We start from the raw sequence: 21,786 nt of genomic DNA on the forward strand, positions 1-21,786 counted from the left end.
ATATATATCATGCTCATGAACTTGATGAATCAATCCTGTTAAGATTTCAATATAGTTATAATGCAGTTCCAATGAAAATTCTAGCATGCTTTTAAAAGTAAAAATTGCTAAGGAGTTGCTAAAATTTGTATGAAAACACAAAAATCTTAGCCAAAAGTAATCTTGTAAAGGAAGAACAAAGTGGAAGATTCATACTAATTAAAATCAAAATTTACAAGCTACAGTAACCAAAACAGTGTTGTATTGAACTAAGAACATAAAAATAGGCCGATGTGAAAAAAAAGTCTAGAAGTGGACCTTTACATATATCGTCTGAAAGGGAAGTCTTTTAAATGAATTTTGCTTGATAAGAATGAAATTGTATTCCTCCCTCACAGAATATACAAAAATGAAATGAAAATGTATTATACTCCCAAATATAATGCTAAAACTCTAAAATTTCTAGATGAAAATATAGGATAACATATGCAAGGCTTTGGAGAAAACAAATATTTATTAGAGAGGATGTGAAATATACCTGTTGTAAAAAAGTGGAAAATTGGGAAAATCATCAAAATCAAAGTTTTGCTTACCAAATGTCACATTTGAAAGGATGAAAAAACAAAAAAAAATGTGTGTGTATACAGACACACACATGAACACACACAAACACATACATACCTATATGTCAAAAGAATTTCTAGAAAACTTTATAATTGAAACATAATCCACAAAAGTGGGAAAAAACTTAGACACTTCACAAAAGAAGATACATCTATGGCCAATAAGAAAGACAGGAAAATGTGATCAATATAGTCATCAAAAGTGCAAAGTATATCTACAATACCAAATTATGACAAGTATGTGGAGTAACTAGAGCTGCCATCATTACTGGTTTTTACTGTATTTCTTTTTGTAGACTTCTCAGTGGTCGCTCTAGGTATTACAATATACATATGTAATTTATCACAGTCTACTGGTATTGATGTTTTACCACTTTGAGTCAAGTGTAGAAATCGTACTCTCATTCAAGCTCTTTATCCTTTCAACCTTTAAAATATAATTGTCCTAACTTATTTCCCCTTGAAGCACTGAGCACCACATCAGATGGTGGTGTAATTCTTAGTTCAAACATCATATATGACTTTTAAAACTCATGAAAATAGTTTATTACATGTACTTCCATTTTTACCTATTCCAGGGTTCTTATCTGAAGTTCTAATATTCCCTTTGTTATCATTTACTTCCTGTTTTAATAAATCTCTTTAGCCATTCTGTTAGGATAGGTTTGTTAGCAACAAATTCTCTTAATTTTCTTTGCCTGAGAATGTCTTTATTTGCCCTCTATTCCTAAAGCATATTTTTGACAGAGATAGCTTTATAGTTGACAGGTCTAAAAACATTTTTATTGATACATAATATTTGTGCATATTTATGGGGTATATGTGATATTTTGCTACATGCAAATAATGTGTAATGATCAAGTCAAAATATTTGGGGTATTTATCACCTTGAGCATTTGTAATTTCTATATGTTGGGAACATTTTAAGTCCTCTGTTCTGGCTATTTTGAAATATACAATATGTTGTTGTTAACCATAGTCACTCTGCTCTGCTTCAAACATTAGAACTTGCTCCTTCCATCTAATTGTATGTTTGTACCCATTCACCAACTGTCTTTATTCCCCTCCTCGCACACACATTTCCCAGCCTCTGGTAATCATCATTCTACTCCCATTTTCACAAGATTAACTTTTTTAGCTCCCACATATGAGTGAGAACATGCATTATTTGCCTTTCCATGCCTGGCTAATAGTTGGCAGTTCTTTGCTTTCATCACTTGACAAATGTATGTCCCTTTCTTCTGGCCTTCATGGAGAAATCCACTATCATTTGAATTGGTGTTTCCCTATAAATCATGTGGTATGTCTTCCTCTTTCATGTGGTGCTTTCAATACTTTTTCTTAGTTTTTATAAATATAATTATTTTGTGTCTTGGTATGGATTTCTTGGGGTTTATGCTATTTGGGATTGCTCATATTCTTGAATCCATAGGTTTATGTTTTTCAAGCATTATTTCTTCAAATACTTTATTCAGTCCCTTTCTCTTTTTATCTGAGACTCCAATGGTACACATGTTAACTTTTTTGTGATTGTTCCACATGTCCCTGGGACTTTTTTTGTCTTATTTTTCTCTTTGTTGTTCAGATTAGTTAAATTTTATTGCTTTGTCCTCAGGTTTACTGATTTTATTCTCTGTCATCTCCACTCTACTGTTGAACCCATCCTATAAGTTTTTAAAAATTATTTTCAGTTATCATATTTTTAACTTTTATAATTTGTGCTTGAGTCTCTTTTGACTACTATTTCTCTGCTGAGATTCATGTTATCCTTTTCATTTGATTCAATTCAATTTTTGATTTCTTATTGAGTCACTTCTAGGATGGCTACTTTAAAATCTTTGTCAGATAACTGCAATATCCATCCAGTTCATCTTGGTATTGGCATCTCTTGGTTGTCTTTTCGCATTCAAGTTGTGATTTTCCCGATTCTTGGTGTGAAGAGTGATTTTCTATTGTGTACCGCACATTTTGTATATTATATTAAAATATTTGAGGTGGAATTTTATCTTCTTTCTCTGGTAAGCAGTCTCCCTGTGTAGGAATAGCACATGATCCAGGTGGATGTGGATGTTCCATTCCATTTCCCACTGGTCCTTGGTGAAAACTAGAGCACTGTCTCACATGGCCTCATGGGTGGAAGTTCAGCTCCCTCCCCCACCATAAGGTCACCTCATTGCCTCCAATGAGGAGAGCCAGCTCATGGCCTCATGGGGCCTACTGACATGAAGGGGAGAAGCAGAATGCTGACTTTAAAAGCCTTGTTGCCACATGATGGGAGCAGTGAGTTAATTCACTGCCATGTGTTGCTAACACCAGGTGAGGAAAGGATGGAAGTGGAGTGCCAACTAATCCCACCTCCTACTACCTCCTCCTAATCATTGATACAGATGGGGGTGGAAGTTCAGTTTCCTCCCAGCCCCTGCTGACACCATTGGTGTGGAGTGTATTAGTCCATTCTCACACTGCTATAAAGAGAATGGGTAATTTGTAAATGAAAAGGTTTAATTGATTCACAGTTTTACATGGCCTCAGGAAGCTTACAATCATGGTGGAAAGGGAAGCAAATACATCCATCTTCACACAGTGGCAGGAGAGAGAAATGAGAACTGAGCAAAGAGGGAAGCACCCCTTATAAAACCATCAGATCTCGAGAGAACTTACTATCAGGAGAATAGCCTGAGGGTAACCACCCCTGTGATTAATTACCTCCCACCAGGTCCCTCCCACAACGCATGGGGATTATGGGAACTACAATTCAAGATGAGATTTGGGTGGGGACGCAGCCAAACCGTATGAGGAAGTAAAGCAGAGTGGCGACTAGCCTTGTTGCACACCACCTTATTAAGTCTCATTGCTGCCAGATGGGCGGGGTGGAGGCTCAGCTCATACTAGACCGTTGACATCACTCTGGTGCCGAATGGGAAATGGAAGACCATTTCCCTGTTGGCCCCAGGGAAACCATGGAGAGAGGGGAAATTATTCTGTTGGCTTTTTCTGAGGTAGGGCAGGTACTGTCCCCCAAATTTTCGTTCATGAGACCATTCTTTTCCTGTACCTTTTGATAGAGCAAGCAAGATTTTCTTGGAACTTATTTTCTTTCCACCTGTTGGCAGTTCTGGGTTCAAGGCTTCTGCAACACCCTATTCAGCATGTATAGCAAGCAATAAGAAAACCCAGGGAAATCACAGCCTTGCCACCCTTAATTCTTCAGGTTCCTAATCAGTCCATTCTCTTCTTTTCATCTTTCAAATCTTTCTAAGTCTGTTTGTGGGATTATGTCCGGGGTGTGTTATTATTGTTGTTGTTGTTGTTGTTATTGCAAGAAGAAGCACCTGGGAGGAAGGTCGCTACCTCCCCTTGGCTGGGACCAAAACTCTCATTGCTGCTGAAAGTGTACAAGGGTGCAACCACTTTGGAAAAAAGCTTAATAGTTTCTCATAAAGTTAAATATATACTTACCCTATCACCCTGACCACTAAACACACACTTGACATAGCTATTCCTCTCCCAGGTATATGCCCAAAAGAAATAAATGAGATGCTCCTGACTGTATTCACGATATCTTTATTTATAACTGTCCCAAACTGAAATAATCCAGATGTTCATCTGGAATATACCCAGACCATGGTATATTTATAAGTGGACTACTACTCAGTACATCTATATCTATATCTATATCTATATCTATATCTATATCTATATCTATATTTATATCTATATCTATATTTATATCTATATCTTTAAGTGATCTACTTACTGGTACATACAACATTATGGCTGAATCTCAGAATATTAAGTAAAATAAGCCGGATACAAAAGAAATCATACTGTGTGGTTTTATTTACATAAATTTCAAGAAGAGACAAAACTAATGTGTGGAAGAAAACAATCACAGTGGGGATATGGGAATAGGTATTGGCTGAAGGAACTTTCTTAGGGGATAGAAAAGTTGTATACTTTTGTTGAACAGTTGGCTAGAGAATAAATTGCTGAACTTTTCAAATTATGCACACTAAAGATCTGTGCATTTCACTATATATAACCTCAATAAAAGAAGTCATAACAATGATATCTATGATCTAAAATTTATGGAAAAATATTTATGCATCCTTCTGACTAATAATCAAATTAGAAGGCAGAAAATGAAACAAGATTAAGATATAATGTAAGAGAGTTAACAAGTAAACCTACAGAATTAAAGTTTGCCTTGGAAATAGATAAAGACAAAAACACCATGGAAATTCAAATTATTATATGGAGAGCACTGTTTAGAATCTTTTCACAACATGAAGAGGAAACAAAAAAACAACTGAACATAATGAAAGAGCTGATGTCACATATGAAGTAAAGACAGAGGATATGTGACATGAAGAAGAGATCAGAAACAAATGGAAGAGAAGAATCAAAGATCCAAAGGTATGGGGTAACCATTCAACATTGAGGGTTTTTTTAAGCCAACAGCCAAATTTTAATAACATTTTTAAACAAAATTTATTAAACAATGTTTACTTTATCAGCAAAAGATAGACAGCAAATCATTCTGTAAGAAAACACAAGTAAAGATAAAGTACAGACAAGTTCTAGATGAACAACAAATTAGTTACAGCAATAAGTGTAGATATTTTCAATGACAACAATTTTCATGTGTTTAAAAATTTGGAATTTACCCACATAATCAACTGATCTTTGACAAAGATGTAAAGGCACTATAATGGAACAATGACAGAGTTTCACCAAAATGTTCTGGAATAACTGGGCATCCTCATTTAAAAATAACATATCTAGGTACACACCTTACACCCTTCATACCAGTTAATTCAAAATGGATCAGAGACCTAAATGTAAAAGTCAAAACTGTAAAACTCCTAGAAGACAACATAGTAGAAAATCTAGATCACCTTGAGTTTGGTGATGACGTTTTCATACAATACCAAAGGCACAATCTATGAAAAGAAGAAAAATAAGCTAAACTTAATGAAAATTAAAAACTCCTGCTCTGCAAAAGACACTGTCAAGAGAACATAAAGACAAGGCACTGACTGGCTGAAAATATTTGCAAAAGGCATATCTGATTAAAGACTATCATCCAAAATATATAAAGAATTCTTGAAATTCAACAATAAGAAAACAAAGGATCCAATTAAAAATTTGGACCAAAGATCTTAACAGTTACGTCACCAAGGAAGACGTACAGATAGAAAATAAGCACCTGAAAATGTGCTCCACATCACTTGTCATCAGAAAATTGCAAATTAAAACAACAGTGAGATGTTAATACACACCTGTTAGAAGGGCCAAAATCAGGAACACTGACAGCACCAAATGCTGGCAAGGATTTGGAGCAACAGCAGCTCTCATTCATTGCTGGTAGGAATGCAAAATAGTACAGTCACTTTGGAAAACAGTTTGGCAGTTTCTTATAAAACTAAATATACTTTTACCATATAATTCGGCAATTGCACTCCTTGGTATTTACCCAAATGAACTGAAAATTTCTGTCTACACAAAAACCTGCACATGGATGTTTATAGAAGCTTTGTTGATAATTTTCAAACCTTAGAAGAAACTAAGATGTTCTTCAGCAGGTTAATGGATAAACTATGGTGCAGCCATGAAATTGAATATTTTTTAGTACTATAAAAAACGAACTAGCAAGCCATGAAAAGATGAGAGGCAGCGAAGAGGAGGAGACACCTTAAGTGCATATTACTATGTGAAATAAACCAATTGGAAAAGACTAGGTGCTGTATGATTCTAACTACATGACATAGTAGAAAAGGCAAAACTACAAAGAGTGTGAAAGAATCAGCATTTGCCAGGGCTTGAGGAGGGAGGAATCAATCCCTGGAGCACAGAGGATTGTTAGGACGGTGAAACAAGTCTGATTGATATTGTAATGGTGGATATATGTCATTATACATTTGTCCAAATTCTTAGAATGTAAAAGCACAAAGAATGTGCCCTAAGGTAAACTATGGACTTTGGGTGATTATGATGTGTTAATGTAGGTCCATCAATTGTAACAGATGAACCCCTGGGGGATGTTGACAATGGCAGAGGCGGTGCATGTGTGAGGCAGGAGGTACACAGAGAATCTCTGTACTTTCTGCTCAGTTTGGCTGTGAGCATAATACTGCTCTAAAAAACAAATTCTATGAAAAATATGTGAAATTCCTCATAAAGTCAGGGATAAAGCAAAATTGTTATACTTTCTGCAACTTTCAACCAATGCAGTATGAAGCATAAGCGATGGATTGAGGAAAACCAAACGATGATTATTTGTAATTAATTCTCTTATACATTAAGAATAATCTAGGAATCAAACTATTATAATTAATATATATTTAGTAACATGGCTTATATTAATATTGTGAAGAAAAATAACCTTACTAACTGGGTGCAGGAATTGTGTCTTACTTTATTTTACATCCCAATGCCTGGAATAATGTATCCAACAAATATTTGTTGGTGAAAAAGATATTCCCTCATATATCCTGACTGAATATTAAGAAAATCATAAATGAACAAAATATTTTTGGATAAAAGGTGGGCCATAAATTGCAGAGAGAGGTAATGGAATAAAGGATCTTATAATCTACTAATCAGCTTTCTAATAATGAGAAGTTGCTGTATTTTAAGAGATTTGATGTCACATACAGTATTACCTCAGAAGCTAAATTGTATTTGTTGGTATTAGGTCTGGATCTAGTGAGATTAATGTCATCCAATAAATTTGTAGCTAAATCAACACAGGCAGCATGATACCCTCCCACCTAATCTTTACTATTTGTTGGGAAAATGCTGTAATGGAAAGGCAATGATCACTGGATTTTTTGTGGAATGGGTGGAAGGGCAGAAAGGGAGTGAAGGAAGGCATAGTTGAGGTCATGCATAAAATCTATTAAACTAAAAATTCTCTGGTACCATAGCACTTAATAAGTCCTTGGCATTAAGATATATTTTTGGTTGGATTTTACTTGTTTCTTGGATATTTTGACATGCAAATAAACTAGCGAAACTAATTTAAGATTTCCATGTGTCTATCCTCAAAGCAGTCTGGCCACAGGAGTAAAATGTTGCACAGTAACATCTCTCAGGAAACATTCACCCACGTCCTACATATCTCCAGATGTTTACCATTTGTGAGTGTTTTAAAAATGAAAACTCCCATCTGTGTTTCTTATCCTCAATCAGAGTGTATCACCAACAGCTGAAGGTATCCCAAGGCTAGTCTCCTAAGGCTTTGGTCATCGAAAGAAGACAAAGAAGAAAAGCGATTATTATTTTTTTCTTCTTTGCTTCATTGGCAGCAAATTTTATGTTTCCCTGCAATGAATAACAAAATATTCAAGACTAACATTATTATCTACTATATATGTTCACTAAGGCTGCCATTACAAAGTACTGTAGAGTGGGTGGTTTAAACATTTCCAGAGGATAAACATCCAAGATCAAGGTGTTGGCAGAGTTGGTTTCTCCTGGAGCCACTCTCACAGATGGCCACAGATGGCCACAGATGGCCGCTTTTTCTCTGTATCTTTACATGGTCTTCTTTCTGCAGATGTCTGTGTTCACATTTCTTCTTCTAAGGACACCAGTGACACTGGGTTAGGGCCTGCTCTAATGACCTAATTTTAACTTTACTTTCTCAAAGACCCTATCTCCAAATACAGTCACATTCTGAGGTACTGGTAAACAGGATTTCAACATACGAAATTTGGGGAAACACTTTTCAGCCCATGACACCTACTTGACATTCACTTTGAGGCCTGAACAATCCAGATTTTATTGTAAAGTTAAATCATTCCTTGGACCTTGTAAATGAACCTACAAGATTGTTGAGTATCAAAATCTGGAATCTGGAGAATCTGTCCTATTATTTCTTACCTGCCACTTTTGGCATCAACAAGAGCAATGATTAATGTCATTTAGAAGGTAGCACATGTGTGTAGTCTCGATCATGTTTTGGCAAAGGTCATAGCTAAGATACGTTCAAAAGGATGTGGTTGAGATGTTCAACAAGACTCTAATGAAGATGAATTATAGATCAACTTTGGAAGTCTGTGTGATCAGAGAGGCCAGTGAAGTTCCTAAAAGTGAGGCAAACAAAACTTTCTGGTCAAAAAATGAACAGATAGTAGGAAACAATATAGTAGCTTTTTATTAATTTATTCACTCTCTCATTCATTCAACAAGCCTGCCTTTACTATGTGCTGGGCAGAGAAGTAGACACCAAATGCTGAAAAAAACAATAAAACTTGGACTTTTTCAAGTTCTGTACACTGTATGTGGGAAAGAAAGATGTGTCAAGCAAAAATTATAATACCATATGAAAGAAATGAGTATAATAGAAACATTGAGAACATTGAGCCAAACCACTCTAGAGCTATGTAGAGATGAAAGCTGTGGTAATAAAAGCGATCTTCTAGGAGAGAACAGAGGGTAAAAAGAGAAAACTAAGCATGTAAACTTGAGGAATCTCAAGTGAGCCAAACCACTCTAGAGCTATGGGGAGAGGGTTAAAGAGCCTTGAATTTTGGATAGAATTTCTCTGATGGCAAAGATGCAGATGATGAGAGGATGGAGAGAGAATTCTTAAGTGGAGGGAACAGTGTGAGCAAAGGCACAATGCTAAGGAACAGCATGATGTATGGATGGAAATTGGAAGTAGCCACTCCACGATGCTAGATCATAGTCAGACGCAGGAAAAGAAATTGAGAATCAGGCAGGGTATGACACATGCAGCTCCTCCTATGACATTTAAAGGAATTAAGATGTGTTCTCTAGGCAAGGAAGGTCTGGGTGTGATGTGGTTAGATGCACATATGCCTAGGATCATGTGGCAGCTGTCTCAAAGACAGGTCTGAGGGGGATGAGATAAGAAATAAGGAGAAGAGTTGAAGGCATTTGCAGCAATCCAACAGAGGAAGATGAATGTTTCAACCCCCAATGTTAATAGTATGGATGAAGTGAAACAAGTGGTTATAAGAAATACTTGGAGCTGAGCTCAGTGGCTCACACTTGTAATCCCAGCATTTTGGGAGGCCAGGGGAGGAGGATCACTTGAGTCCAGGACTTCAAAACTGCCTGGGCAACATAGTGAGATTCCCATCTTGACAAAATTATAAAAATAAAACATTAGCTGGGTGGAGTGGTACTGGCCTGTAGTCCTAACCATTCTGGAGTCTGAGGCAGGAGGACTCCTTGAGCCCAGGAGTTTGAGGTTGCAGCGAACTTTGATTGCACCACTGAACTCAAGCCTGGATGACAGAGCGAGATTCCATCTCAAACAAACAAAAACTTTGAAAGTATAGGTTGTAAGTAAGGGAGAGGAGAGTTGAGAGTGGAATAGGAGTCAAAACAATCCCTAACTTCTCTGTTATAAATTCTAGTGCCCAATGACTGTATGGGGCTAAGCTCCCTGGAGGTGTATCTAGGGGTTACCAGTATGCATGTGATAGTTGAAACCCTTGGTAATGAAAATGATCTTCCAGGAGAGAACAGAGAATAAGAAAACTGAGAGTGTAAACTTGAAGAATCTCAAAATGAACTTCATGAAAGAGAAGTCACAAAGAGCTATGAGGAAATCAAGAAATTGGTGTGGCCACAGAAGCCAAGAGTATAAAGAGTTTTAATATAAGTTGGTAATCATTGATGTCAAACTAAGATAGAGTCTGAGTAGTCTCACTGGGTTTGGCATGTGGGAAATTACTAGCTCTATTGAGAACACAGTGTGGTGAAGGCAGTTTTCAGTTTGCAGTAGATAGAAAAATTGATAGTGGGTAAGAAAATGGATAAAATTCCATTGAATAGCCTGCATGACTTTTCCAGGGAAAATACTGAAGTTCTCCTTGTACCATTAATATCCTTCCTTAGTTTGGGAGGCCTGTGGGCCTCAAGGGAGAAACAAGCCAGATAAGTACCAGTTATGGTCCAGCTGCTAGTTTCCAGGAAGGTAGGAGGTGATGAGTTCCAACACAACAAAGCCGGGCAAGTGGAGCCAGGTGGAGATAAAGAATGATGCAACAGAGGTGGAACAGAAGGGAGTTTCTGCCAATTTCAAGATTCACCTAAATGCAATTAGGGATAGATAAGGGCTGAGACTGAGCATGGATCAAGTGCATGGTTATCTCTCACATTCACTCAGGAAAAACTAATGAATATAGAATTGAAGACCAATCTCACATGTGAATTTGTGATGTCTGCATGCAGTATACTTATGTAATGTTTGAGATATATGCAATACAGAACTTTTTAATTAACAGAAATAAGCCTCAACATAAATTTTTGCAAGAGTTTTTAGTATGCAGTTCAGTTATTTCGAGGAGTTCTGGAAGAGTGGATACATGAGAAATGGAGGTGGGCAGGAAGAGAGTAATTCATGAAGCTAATTATGTGGAGCAGTGCACTGGAGAATGTACCGTTTGTGGCACTACATGTACCAAGAGTTAGTGTTGACACTTCTATATAAACAGTGGTTATATTATTTATGTAGTGATTCTCTCAAATGAGGCACTACCTGGCTCTCTGATTCATTCCTAGGGGATAATGGAATGCATGTTAGTATAGTAAACCTATATTAAGACCTTAGAAATCTGTATGATATTAAAATCTAATGTAATCACATTTATATAACTTATATAATTAACTTATATAATTATATAATTAAAGATAGGTAAACGTTCATGAATTCTTGGCTTCATTTTCATACTCAGCAACAAGTTTTAGGTATCTACTAAGCTTTAGGAAGTGCAGTCCCTAAGCCAGAGCCATAGAAGGAGGTGGAAGATATTATTATGTCTTTCTCAGTTTTTAAGTTAGTTGGGAACACCTGAAAACTACAAGGAAACAGTCAGGGACTAAGTAAAAGTAACTAATGAGGGAATGTTAGTGTCATGTACATTTTATTTATGTATTCCAATGATTAAAAACAAGGATTAACTAGAAAAAAAAATGGGATTAATTCGTGTTTTCTGGTTACAGCAAATTTTTTTTTTTTTTTTTTTTTTTTTGAGACAGAGTTTTACTCTTGTTGCCCAGGCTGCAGTGCAATGGCACGATCTTGGCTCACTGCAACCTCCACCTCCTGGGTTCAAGCTATTCTCCTTCCTTAGCCTCCCAAGGAGCTGGGAATACAGGTATGTGCCACCACGCCCAGCTAATTTTGTATTTTTAGTAGAGACAGGGTTTCTCCATGTTGGTCAGGCTGGTCTTGAACTCCCGACCTCAGGCGATCTCACCTTAGCCTCCCAAAGTGCTGGGATTATAGGTGTGAGCCACTATGCTCTGCCTACAGTGAATCTTAAGATGAGTTTTCAAGGGTATGACTAATTCAGATAGACATTAGGGAAATCGTATGAGCAAAGGTGTGGAGATGGAAACAAGAAATGTTTAAGTAGAAATATGAAAACTGACAAGCTTTTTACATGAAACATAGGACTGACTGCTGTGTTTGTTTTCCTGGTTGTCAATTCAGTTCAATTGCATTTCTTTTGGGAAAAGGGAAATCAGATAACTCCTTAGTATTGGGTAAAATACTTTGATTTCAAGAGGTCCTCTCTAGGATTGTTAGCTGAGCCCACAAGAAATGGATGCATTTCATAAGTAAATACTTCTACACCTTTAGAGTCAATTAATATTGTAACCATAAAGCATTCAAGTCATAGAAGTTAATACACAGCATTATTTAACTCAGATAGGAAGAAAAACCACTCCTTGTAGTTGCTAGTCTTCAAAATTAAGCAGAAACATTATGCTCGTTTCCCTCAATTTTTATAAACTTTTATTTGGGAGTAACATGAACCTATGTCAGTATCAACTAGTTTATAGAAACCTCCACTTCTGAGATAGATTGTCGTATGGTTGGTAACTACTGTTTATAGAGTTTAAATCTGCTAACAATTTTGATTAAGGGGTGAAGTGAAAATGCATGTTAGTTAAGTCTCCGGCGTCAATTGTCCATGTACTTACAAACAACAGGCAGTGAGCAGAGGCCCCAAGAGGGAAAACACGTACAGTGAAATCTTGTACTTCAGTGAGTCAGAAGAGAAAAGCTTTGTTTTTCACATTAACTTCAGATTAATGTGGCTTTGTTTTCAAATACCATATGCCAAATTTAATGTCTGTTGCCTTTTCCTGGAAAGCTCAGAAAATAAAACTTGTGAAAGATCACTTGGGACATGAAGTATACTAGGCAGGGTACCTGTGAAATGAACCTACAGGATGATGGAACGATCTTCCCATAGCTTTAGGTAGATAGGACAGTCATCTCGTATCATTATCTGCAACTGCCTCCACCTCTCATCCATTATCACTTCCCAAACTAATATCACTAACATTTATGGGCTGCTATCTATGTGCCACACACTACTTCACACCTCTTATGCACTGGCTCACTTAACCAACATAACAATCTTGAGTTAGCCAGTTCTTTTCCACATTTTGTTTATGGGCAAACTGAGACTCTGAGATGTTAAACAACTTGCCCCAAATCACACAGCTAACAAGAAGCATAAACAGGGCCGGGCGCGGTGGCTCACGCCTGTAATCCCAGCACTTTGGGAGGCCGAGATGGGCGGATCACGAGGTCAGGAGATCGAGACCATCCTGGCTAACACGGTGAAACCCCGTCTCTACTAAAAAATATAAAAACTAGCCGGGCGAGGTGGCGGGCGCCTATAGTCCCAGCTACTCGGGAGGCTGAGGCAGGAGAATGGCGTGAACCCGGGAGGCGGAGCTTGCAGTGAGCTGAGATCCGGCCACCGCACTCCAGCCTGGGTGACAGAGCGAGACTCCGTCTCAAAAAAAAAAAAAAAAAAAAAAAAAAAAAAAAAAAAAAAAAAAGAAGCATAAACAGAATTTGAATCTCAGTAGTCTGGCTCCAGTGGTGACACTCTGAACCACTAGACTGTATCACCTCTCTGGTATTCTGATATAATATAGAAAGAATATCATGCCTCAGCTCAAGAAAAACCTTTGATTGATTATTTCAAACTATATTGCCATTTAAGATTGTTTATAGTTAAATATCACTTTACTCATCCAATTGTATTTCTCATCAGGACCTTTTAGATATTTATATATTCAACGAACATTTATTAAACATCTATCATATGCCAAGGCTATAATATGGCCCTAGGTATACAAATATGTTATAGTTACTGATTTTTGGAAAATAAAATATCAATGAAAGCATGGACACATAAATCAATTGTTACGTTAGTGCTTTCCTCATCTCATTACCTCATTACTTATGTATATTTTCTCTGTTTATGTGTGTCTGAACTGTTTGTTGACATGGTTCTTTTTGAGAATCTTATAGATCTGTTTGAATTAATAAATTTAAATACTACCAGTGATAAATGATAAATCAATATCCAGGTTAAAATTCCCATGCTTAGAAAAACATAATTTCTAGTTGTCTTATAAGGTGCTGACCAGTCGAGAATTGGCTGACTTTGTTTCTAGCACCATTTAATGCTCCATCCACTTGAATATATATTGGTGGTTTTGCAATATACGAAGTATGACTATTTTCTCATATGGGGACATTGAGAATACGTATTTTTCTTCTAGAAAGATGCAGTATTACTGAAGGCACATAGCTGGTGGGTTTCAGTGAGACTGAAGGAAAGTAGGAATAACATACGTTGTTGAAATTAAACTTGACGGTACAAGAGGAGACAGTAATGTGAATTCTTGCCCTGTGGTCTGAATTTATCTTGTGGAGAAGACTTTTATAATTTCTTCTATTTTGTGCCTTCTTCTATGCTTTTCTTTTATTTGGACCATCTATACCTTTCCTATTTACCAATTTAAAATAAGTCTTCAAATCTTACTCTCATCTTGTCTTGAATGTCTCAAATGGATATCAATTTTCTTAAAATAATTTTAAGGGATGTTTAAACTCATGGTCTCTCTCTTTTTTTCTTAATAAAATTGCAAGAGTAATGATTAAAGTTATGCCACTGACATAAATACTTAAGGCCCTTCATTCCGTCGTAAGAATAACATTAGTTTATTCTTTAGATTTTCTACTCTCCCATTTTCTTCTATCCCACTTCTTTATATAAATATAGTTCTTCACTTTTGCTACAGGTTGAACATCTTATTATTTTTTTTAAGACAGAGTCTTTCCCTATAACCCAGGCCGGAGTGCAGTGGTGCAATCTTGGCTCACTGAAACCTGCTTCCCAGGCTCAACCGATCCTCCCACCTCAGTTTCCTAAGTAGCTGAAACCACAGGTGCACAACACAAGGCTCTACTAATTTTTAAATTTTCTATAGAGACACGGACTCTCTATGTTGCTCAGGCGGTCTGAAACTCCTGGGCTCAAGTAATCCTCCTGCCTCAGCCTCCCAAAGTGCTGGGATTATAGGTATACACTGCTGTACCTGGCCTTTTATCTAGTACTTTATTTTTGAAAATCAAAATAATGTGAATGAATCTAAGAACTATAAAATCAGCAAATAGCTTAAAAGCTTTTTCTCAAACAAGTGAGAGTTCAAATACACCTGGAGGGGAGCAGACAAAAGGCAGATGGTCCTCACGTGTGTGTCGGCCTTCAATAACGGATGTTTGAGTAAATGAATAATAGACAAATACTTAAAATGAAATATTTTAATATATAGTTAAAGATATAATATCTAATTAAGTTTTAAATACCATGGATAATGTGTCACTGAAGACCAATGGAAAGAAACAATTACTGAGAGCTAGGGGGATGGAAAAGTTTTCATGGAGGACTGATGTTTGAGCTGAACTTTAGAGGAGAGGTTGGGCTGGGCACTGTGGCTCCACCTGTAATCCCAGCACTTTGGGAGGCTGAGGCCTGGGGATCGCTTGAGCTCAGGAGTTTGAGACCAGCCTGGGCAACATGGTGAAATCTCATCTTACTACAAATACAGAAGTTAGCTGGGCGTGGTGGCATGTGCCTGTAGTCCCAGGTACTAGAAAAGCTGAGGTGGGAGGATCACTTGAGCCTGGGAGACAGAGGTGGTAGTGAGCCAAGATCACGCCACTGCACTCCAGCCTGGGTGAGAGACAGACCTTATATCAAATAAAAATAAATAAATAAACAAATAAAGGAGAAGTTGAATACTTATTGGCAGGTAAATCATGAGAGGCTTTTGCAGATGAGAGGGAAACCTGAGCAAGGACAGGCAGGCTGTAATAAACAAGGCATGCAGGGAACCTGGTTATCATGAACCATAGGAATAATATTTTGCCCTTGAACCAAAGTATTTTTCTAAATTTTAAATCATGTTTTAATTTTATATTATGTTTCCCTGCTGATTTTGACCACAATGAAGCTATCACCTCCAGGAAGAAAAGGTACCATCTAAAATAAAGAGGTTACTTACTGGTCAATTTTATGTTTCAAAGCTAACTTCTTTGAGGGCACAAGTAAATAGTCATCTTAAAGAAAGACCTGTGGAGGGAGCATTTTGGAATTTTCCTAATTCCAAATATTCTCCCTTTGTGTCTCTAACACAAAGCTCCTCAGAGGTTTAATTATAAATCATAGTCACAATTTAGCAAAATACAGGTGTAAGGAAGGTACCCAGGTGATACGGTGAAAGAGAAAAGCCCTTTTAATTCTGGCCAGTAGGAAAAAAGGTAAAAAGACAAAATTAGTTCACAGATAAATGTTCTCATTTGCTCCTCAGAATAGAAACCCTGGGTGTGTTGGGTGTAGAAATAGCCAGAGTGAAGAGGATTATAAGTGAAGAGGAAGCTGACAGAATCTTTACTCAAAAACCTCAGGTTGATTGATGGAAAATATGGGAGCTCTTGGGCCATTGATTTCCATTCTGTAGTCACATAGTACAGAAGTACAGGATGAAATGGGGTGAAGAGCAGGAGACTAGCAAGATGGGCTTGGGATAGCACTTTCAACATTTCTTGAGCTCCTGTGTGACAGGGAGGAGCCCCAGTTCCTGTGTGCCCTGAGTGGGACCTGGAGGATAGCTGGGAATTGAGAATAATGGGACTGACCTAATGAGGGGTAAAGGGACCTCACACCAGATGGTGTGACATCCCAGCCTAGGCCAGAGTCCAGGAAGAGGTTGGGGTTGGCATTCAGAGGGTCTGGGAGTGAAGGTGGAGCTGAGTCAGTGGTAGAGGGATGCGTACCAGCTCCTGGCCATGCTGGTGACAGGCTGGGGCTAGTCACCAGCGACAAGAGCTGTATTACCAGAGTGAGCAAGGAACACAAAGGATGGCCCCGGGTCCTACACGGAGAGGAGCTTCCCTGCTGTCCACTGCCTTGAGGACACATAGCTTACCCTTATAGCCAGATGCCACCTGGAGTGGCAAGAAGGAAAAATGAAACTTGAAAACAGAAAAGGAGGCTTTTTAGTGATTATGAACCTAAATTCGACTATATCTGTGTCAAAAAAGAGACTAAGTTTGCTGGGGGGGAAAAAAAAAAAAAGCAAATGTTTAAACCAGAGGAAAAAGAAGATAACTGTAGGTATAAGTGTCCATTAGTTTAGTTTAGTTTAGTTTAGTTTTTTTCCCCATTACCCAACAGGATGGAGATTTGAGAGCAAGGTCAGATTATTTCTAGAAAATAAATACTGCATTTTTTTATCCATCCTAATTGTAGTTTGTTTTGGGGCACTCTGAAAGTATTTTAGAGATTGTAAATAAATCAAGCATCCTGGAGTGGAGGGAGTTGTTTATATGCGGAAACAGTGGTCCATAGAGTTAGAAATATATAAATACTTGTTTGGATGTGGGAACACCAATATATTGAAATTGGATCTGGAAATCTATTCAATATGTTTTATATGAAAAGTGTTCCTCATCATTTCAAAAGTTCTAGGAGATGAACCCCAGAAGAAGTACTGGATGTGTGCTCCCCTGGCTGTGGCTTTATCTAAGCCATGGCTGGAGTCCATCCAGAAATGTTGAGCTGGGACAGTGGGGACAAAGTGGGGCACGTGGTGCTTTGGTGCTCCAGCAGTCTTTGTGTGTGTGTGTCTTCTATGAAAAGCTGCTACAAGCTGACTCCAGTTTTTGTCAGAATATGTTTGTAAAAACCACATGTTGGATCAGAGACTCACAAACTGCATCATATTTTTCCTACCCAAACAATGTTATAATTGTGGTTTGAATTTAAGACACAACATCAATACATCATAGCTGTAATAAATACTACAACACCAAAGAGAAAATTTCAGCCTTTATAAATAATTTAGACTTTTATAAATAATTTAAAATAGCAAAACTGTAAACTCTATATAAAATATTTTATGGTCAACTTGGCTATGTCATAAATTTGGCCAAATATTAACATTTGATAGCTATCAGTCTTTAATTCATAATTTTGCTTGCCATTTTATAACTAGGGAAAATATGTTAGGGAATAATTTGAATGCCCAGGTGTCTTAAAGTAAGATGGTTTGGAATATTAACTGTTTTTCTTCTATATGTGAGTCTCACCTGATCTTCAACTTGGGTTATTCAAGGCAAAACTGCTCACTGAAGTAATTCTTCGAGACTTCACTATGAATTTTATTCTAAGTAATTTGGGAAAAGAAAAATTGCATGAGTGTTGCATTCATTATCTCTACCTGTGTAACAAATGACCACATACTTAGCAGCTTAAAACAACCACATTTATTATCCCACAGTGTCTGTGGGTCGGGACTCTAGGCTCAGTTTAACTAGGTCTTCTACTTCGGGCCATCTCACACGGTTGTGATCAAGGTGCCAGCCAGGGCTCATGGGATCTCTTTTGAAACTCAACTGGGGAAGGATCTGTCTCCAAGGTCACACAGTTGTTGACAGAATTCAGTTCGTTAAGTGTTGTTGAATTGTGGGTGTCAGTTCCTAGCTGATCATTGGCCAGAGGCCACCTTCAGTTCTTTGTGGTGTTGCCTCCCCCATATTGCAACCTGTTTCACGCAAGTGTGCAAGCCAAGAAAGCAATAGCGAAAGTGTGCCAGCAAAAATGGAAGTCAGTCTCTTGTAACTGAATCACAGAAGTGAAGTCCAATCAACTTGACAGCATTCTTCAGTTAGAAGCAAGTCACTACATCCAGATGACTTTCAATGAGGGAGGAAGGCAGGGATCATGGGACTATCTTAAAGTCATCCTGACACAAGTGTGTTTAGCATATTGATATCTACTAACCTCTTCCTCTTGTTTTCTTTCTGACATATGATGCTCTTAAAGGAAAAATAAAAAAAAAGTTGTAAGTGAGAAAAGGACCAGAACATATGTGCTTTTTTTGTTGCTTATACAGCAGTGTGGTAGGTCAATGGTATGGCTATGAGCTTGAGACTTTCATAATAGCAAAGGCATTGCAGTAAGTGGGCACAGGAGACAATATTTCATAAGGAAGACAAATCTCAAGATAGCATCTTTGTTTTATTAATCATGGTATTTAGTGGCTGTGTAAACAGAGTGAGATCAACTGTAGTTCAAAAGGACTGGAGATGAAACTGAAGTTAGGAAAGTTGAGAGAATAAAAAAGTAAAAAAGATGAGAGGCAAAATATGGAGTAGCCACAGGGAACAAAAATTGCTGAAAGAGCAAAGATGTTTAAAGACGATTTGGGGGAAGTTTTGCCATGCAAATTTCAATTTAACTATCTCTTTCATAGTGTCATGAAATTTTCTATAAAATGTTCACAGATATCATTTGTGATGGGGTATAGGATCAAATACTGAGATTGGTGTTATGGTAAAAGCAGAGCACCGCTTATGGAGCAAGTCTTCTTTGCGTAAGGTACAGTGAATCAGCAACGTAGTGTGAATAGGTTATTGTGTTATGGTCAGAAGAACATTGCCTTAGTGTTCAAATCCAGACTGTACCATGTACTAGCTGTGTAACTTGATCAAACTAAATTCTATTAACCAAATGTCAGATTGCTTAGGCTGAACCTGGCCTACACTGTTGTTTGGCCCACACATTAAACTCTTTCAAGAGTTGCCCAGTCCTCAGCTTACAGTCTTTATTGTCTTATACCTACCCATTTTATTCATATATGGGACCTGCCTGTAATGCAGTAAATAGGGCATTTGACAATCCTTACAGCAGTGGTTCTCAACCTAGCATGGTTAACATTTTCGGCTGGATAATTCTTACTTGTAGGGGGCTGGCCTCTATCAATCAGATCACAGTAGCACTCCCCACCCCATCTTCAGTTATGACAATAAAAAATGTCTTCAGACATTGTCCCAGTGTTGCCTTGTTTTAAGGGGAGGGAAAAAATCACCCATAGTTGAGAATCACTGCCTTAGATGTTGTTTTATGGAAGAAAATAAGGTGTAACATTTGAAAGCATTTAGTCCATTTGGCTGAACAAAGTACCATGGACCTGGTGGCTTATCAACAGAAGAAATGTATTTCTTACAGTTGTGGAGGCTGGAAGTCTGAGATCGGGGTGCCAGCATGGTTGGGGTCTGATGAAGGCCCTCTTCTGGGTTGTGGACCACTGTCTTTTTTTTTGAATCCTTGGGTGGCAGAAAGAAGGTGGGAGAACTCCCTGGGGTCCCTCCTATAAGGACACTAATCCTATTCATGAGTGCTCCACTCTCATGACCTGATTATTTCCAAAGGCTCCACCTCCTAATACCTTCACATCAGGGGTTAGGATTTCAACCTCTGAATTTTGGTGAGGACAGAAATATTCAGTCCATTGCAGCACCTAAGAGAGTGATTGAAACACAGTAGACACTCAACAAATGATATTTTTTCCTCTAAAAATGTGAAATTGGGCTGGGCGCAGTGGCTCACGCCTGTAATCACAGCACTATAGGTGGCTGAGGCAGGTGGATCACGAGGTCAGGAGTTCGAGACTAGCCTGGTCAACATGGTGAAACCCAGTCTCTACTAAAAATGCAAAAAATTAGCTGAGCATGGTGGTGCATGCCTGTAATCCCAGCTACTCGGGAGGCTGAGGCAGGAGAATCACTTGAATCCAGGAGGCGGAGGTTGCAGTGAGGAGTGATTGCGCCATTGCACTCCAGTCTGGGCGATAGAGGGAGACTCCGTCTCAAAAAAAAAAAAAAAAAAAAATTGAAATTGAAATTGGAGAGTAGTTTCTCACACACAGAGTTAACTAGATGTAAGTCGATATAAATTGAAAGACAGAAGACAAATAATATTATGTTAACTAACAAACACTAGTTTGAGAAATCATTTGTAGAAGGCGCATGTATAACACATTAGCTGTATGTACATAAAAGCTGACCCTCAGCTCTGAATTTAGACAGATCAAACTTCAATTCTTGTCTCTTCCAATTAATACTTGGGTACCTTGGGCAAACCCTTTAGACTTCCTAAGGGATCTTATCTATATTATGCCTTATCTATAAAATGGAGACAATAATGACATGTGTATCATGGTGTTGTGATCATTCACTCATTCATTCAATTTGTAACTAATGTGCTTTGATGTTTCAGGGACAATTCTAGGAAATCGCAATACAGCAGTGAATATGAGACAGTTCCTGCCCTTCTGGGAATTTATTTATTTATTTATTATTTTTTTAGACAATGTTTCACTCTGTCACGCAGCCTGAGTGCAATGGCACGATCACAGCTCACTGCAGCCTCAACCTCTGGGAATCAAATGGTCCTTCTGCCTCAGCCTCCCAAGTAGTGGGGACCACAGGCATGTGCCACCATGCTCAGCTAATTTCTTTCTTTTCTGTCTTTCCTTTTTTTTTTTTTTTTTTTTTGTATAGATTGTATTTACTACATTGCCCAGGCTGCCTCCTGATAACTTATTAGTAAATAGATGATGAATAATACATTTATAATGTAATTTCAGGAGATAATAAATGCTATGGGGATAAAGAAGTATAATGGAATAAAGAATGATAGAGGATGCTCTCTTACATAAAATAGTCAAGGAGATTTCTTAGAAGGTGAACTTTGAGCAGACATGAATGTAGGGAGAGAACACAGTATGGGTTAGCTAGGGTTAGCTAAGTTAGAAGGCTTCCCGGGTTGAGAAGGGAGCAAGTACAAGAGACGTGAGGACAGTAACATTCTTAGCCTGCTCCCAGTACAGAAAGAGGCTAGGGCTGCTGGATAAAAGAAATATATTGTGTAGCTAATTGATACATTTTTATATTTTTAATTTTTAATTTTTCTCTTGTCACCAAATACCCACTTTTAGGAAACTTGAAATATGTATCTAATGTAGGAAGTGAGATGAGGTT

At 37.7% G+C, this 21,786-nt stretch overlaps 1 protein-coding gene across 1 annotated transcript in view; it reads left to right on the top strand.

Moving 5' to 3' along the window:
• Positions 1-21,786, top strand: part of C8H8orf34 (chromosome 8 C8orf34 homolog) — a 494,601-nt gene that overhangs the window by 272,093 nt on the left and 200,722 nt on the right. The window lies entirely within an intron of this gene.

Source organism: Macaca mulatta, chromosome 8 (genome assembly GCF_049350105.2).
Source record: "Macaca mulatta isolate MMU2019108-1 chromosome 8, T2T-MMU8v2.0, whole genome shotgun sequence".
Classification (NCBI taxonomy): domain Eukaryota; kingdom Metazoa; phylum Chordata; class Mammalia; order Primates; family Cercopithecidae; genus Macaca; species Macaca mulatta.